Raw genomic sequence first — 4,074 nt, 5'->3', positions numbered from 1 at the left:
AGAGTCCAGGCCAGTGTCTGCACTTGCTGCCAGAGAGGGGGCTGGAGGCCAGAGCCTGGTGCCTTCGCTAAAAGGTGCCCAGCCCTGTCCTGTCTGCCTGTCTGTCAGGACTGCTTCAAGTCTCTTTGAACCTGGGCCTTTCAAAGCATCAACCAAACCAGGGGCTGCCTAGAAGTATCCACTCAGGCCCCCATGAATACTGAGCTGGAATCTCTGGCATGGGGTGGGCCCAGCACTCTTGTGGGGTCCCAGAGTCACCCAGTTGTTTGTGATGCCTGCCTAAGAGTGAGAACCGCTGGAGAAGGCAAGAAAGAGCCTTGGCTGCAGGCGGTGGCTCTGACAGCAGCTGCAGGAAGCAAGTCCTAGGCTTTCTGTCTGTGGCGTCTGTTTTCTCCTCACATTTGTTAGAAGAAGGCCTGGCGTGAGGGAAAGCATGTGAAGTCCTTAGTCATCACACTGTATTAGCTTTCCGCGTTTGGGTGTAGCCTAACAGAGTAAATAAACACATTGAGATCCAAAGCGTATGAGCTGGTACCTGAGCATCTTGCTGAGGCTACGAGAAGGCTGAGGATGTCTTCCGTTCAGTCTACATACTTGGATGACTCAGTAGTTAGCACTGGCTGCGCTTCCACAGGACCCTGATTCAATTGCCACCATCTTGGAACTTGGTCTTCTTGGGGCTGGCAGAGACAGACCCTCTGTGTCTGCCTCCCCGTCTTCGTGTCTCCCTCCCCCCATGTATGAGCGCACACAGATGGCTCACTGATTACTACAATTCAGGCTTCTTGGGCTGGGGCTCTGGTCTCCTAGCTACAGTCCATCTCTTGAAGTACTTCATTTGTGCACACCCTGGTTTGAGGCTAGGCTCTGCCACGTACCTGCTGTGTGACCTTGGGCATATTACTTGCCTACTCTGGGCTCCAGCCTCCATTGCTACAGGATGAGAACAGTAATTCCCGTCTTAAGGGATTGTTATGAAGGGGGCAGAAAATGTATGCTGTGTAGCACTGTCACTTTCTAGTCACGTGACATTGGGTGAGTTAACCTCTCTGGGCTTCTTTCCTGCCTTGTAACCTGGAGTGCCTGGTAGTGTGGGCAGCTTTTAAGGCTGTGGAGGGGTTGAAGAGTCCAAGGGTCTAAGAGCTCTCTGCGGCGTCACAGTCAGATTTACATGTATATCAGTTGTTGCACAAGAGCAAACACTTCAGGAAGGCCAACGATTATGAAGCACGTGGCACAGAGCCTGGAGTCCACATAGTAAGTGCTCAATAAACAGTGGCTTTCTCTATTATTGGTTTCTATCCCTAACTTGTGAACCTCTCTGAGCTCAAAATGTCCTCAGGCTGCTCTTCTTCCATTTCTGGCTGTTAGAGGCTTCAGAACAGCCACCTCACCCAGAGCCCCGGAAGAGTTTGCAGTACTGACTTCAGGGTTTATGTCTTTTCTGCCAGTGCATATGTGTCTTCTGATCGTGAGCTCTAACTGCAGTCCAGGTCTCCTGCTGTTTGCTCCTGGTCTGGTGTTGACATTCTCTGCTTTGGCTTGACATCCTGGGCTGGTTCATCTTTGTGATCCATTGGCCTTAGAATCACCTCGGAGACACAGCTCTGGGCCCATCTCCGAGGGTGTTTCCATTGAGGTCAGGTTTAACAGAGGGAGAAGGCCCACCCTGAATGTGAGGGGCATCCTCTCAGGGGCTGGGGCTCTGAGGATGAGGAGAACAGAAAACCAGACAAAGGGTGCTTTCTCCTTTCTCTGCCTTCTGGTCCTTGGAAACTCGAGGATCGCCAGCCACACACTGCGGCTAACTCTGCCAGCCCTTCCCCATCATGGTTGTGTCTACCCTCTCAAGCCACGGGCCCAAAACACGCTTTCCCCCTTAATCTATGCCTCCTTCCCAGGGTGCATCTCGTTGGCATTAAATCAGACAGTGCAGGGTTAAGTCCCTGCTCCAGCTTACTAGCGAGATCATCTTAGATGAGAATGATAGAATCTGGATTTTCCCATCTGTAAAATGGGCCTAGCAAAATGCTTTTTATGCAGGGTCTTCTAAGGACGAAGGGCTTGTGAGCATTCTCTGGGGGGGGGCTCAGACATGTTTCTGTTTTTCTGATTACCTCTCCCCGAGGAGTGAGTCACGGTGAACAGATCACACTGGTATCTGAATGGGGAAAGCAGAGCTGGCAAGATGGCTCAGCGAGTAAAAGGTACTCCCTGTCAAGCTTTACAACCTGAGTTTGACCCCTGGGATCGATGTGGCGGGAAGAGAGAATCGACTGCTGCAGATTGTCCTCTGACCTCCACACATGCTGGGGCAACGCACACGCACATATGCACACCAATAAATAATAAATAAAAAAATTTGCCATGCCAGGCACCAAAGCATTAGACATCCTCCCTGTCTCTCAAGGGCCCAGCATGCACCTGTGCTTCCTAGATGGTGGCACGGAGAACTGAAGGCAGGGTGGGTGGAACTGTTGTCTCCAACCTCCAAGATATGTTAATGTCATAAGCTGGGGGGGGGGGGAATGGCTCAGTCTGCAAAGTATTGGTGTACAAGTTTGATCTATGTTGATCACTCTAACATAAAAGCAGCATGTGTATGCGTGTCTGTATGTGTGTCTGTCTGTCTGTGTCTACAATCCCAAGTGCTGGCAAAGCAGAAATCGGAGGATCCTGGGGCTTTCTGGCCAGCCAGACTAGTCTTGTTGCTCAACATTAGATTTAGGGAGAGTTCCTATCTAAAATAATAACATGAAAAGCGATTGAGCTCTTGACCTCTGTCATCCGCAAGCACCCCGCCCCCCCCCCCACATTATGTTCACACACATAAAAGTATGTTAATGTTCTTTCAGTGCTGTGGCCTCCCCTGGCACTTGGCAGAGCTCAGCAAGTTAACTGTAAGGCACGTCCTGGACGAAAGGCGATTTTGAGAGTTAGAGCGAGACTCATCCAGAGAGTGACATGAACACCCTCAGAGAGAAGACAGCAGTGTGCTGGCACAGCACTTCTCAACCTCTTTCATGCTGTGACCTTTTAATACAGGTCCTTATGCCATGCTGACCCTCAACTACAAAATCATTTTCACTGCTACTTTATAGCCGTAATTTTGGGGTTCTGAATTGTAATGTAAATATCCACTATTTCCTGTGAGAGAGAAAGAGAGAGAGAGAGAGAGAGAGAGAGAGAGAGAGCAGTCTGTCGATACCTTACTGCGATTCCCAGCCTGCAGAACAGAGGACTGACACATTTCTGTTTGTCTATAGCACCAGCTGCTGCTGCTTTGTTCCGACAGCCCTAGGAAATCAATTCAGGCTCAATTTAGGAAGCCTGAATAAATAAACATTTTGCCAACTCTCTAGCTCCCAAGGGTTCCTCTGTGCAGCAGTCAGGAAGGTTTGATGATACGGGAAAGGAGAGAGAGAGGCAAAGAGGAGCTCTGGCCGGATGCCAGCAGGATGAATTCCCCAGCCGCTGCTTGGCCTTCAAACAGAAAAGCTTAAAGTTAAGGGTGAGGGGCTGTGGAGAAGTCTCAGTCAGTAAGGCAAGCGTGGGGACCCAAATTAGAACCCCAGGACCCAAGTACAGAGCCGGGCACAACATGCATTTCTAATCCCAGCACTGGGAAGGGGGAGACAACAGACGGAACCTGAGAACTGACACTTGAGACACTTCTCACCTTTCTTAGTACATGTATCCATGCGCGTGTGTACCTACACATAGTACACACCCCAACACACACACACCAACACACACCAACACACACGCACACCAACACACACCCCAACACACACACACCAACACACACCAACACACACGCACACCAACACACACGCGCACACACACCCCAACACACTCCAACACACACACCACACACACACGCACACACACGTGCACACACACACACACACCAACACACACACACACTTACCACACACACACCAACACACACGCACACACACACCCCAACACACACACACACACACACACACACGCGCACACACACTCCAACACACACACACACACACACACACACACACAATTAAGAGATTAAGAGTAACCGCATTTTTTTTT

The sequence above is a fragment of the Mus caroli genome, chromosome 4 (assembly GCF_900094665.2).
Source record: "Mus caroli chromosome 4, CAROLI_EIJ_v1.1, whole genome shotgun sequence".
Lineage (NCBI taxonomy): Eukaryota > Metazoa > Chordata > Mammalia > Rodentia > Muridae > Mus > Mus caroli.
The sequence above is the reverse complement of the archived record's forward strand: the minus strand, read 5'-3'. Positions refer to the sequence as shown.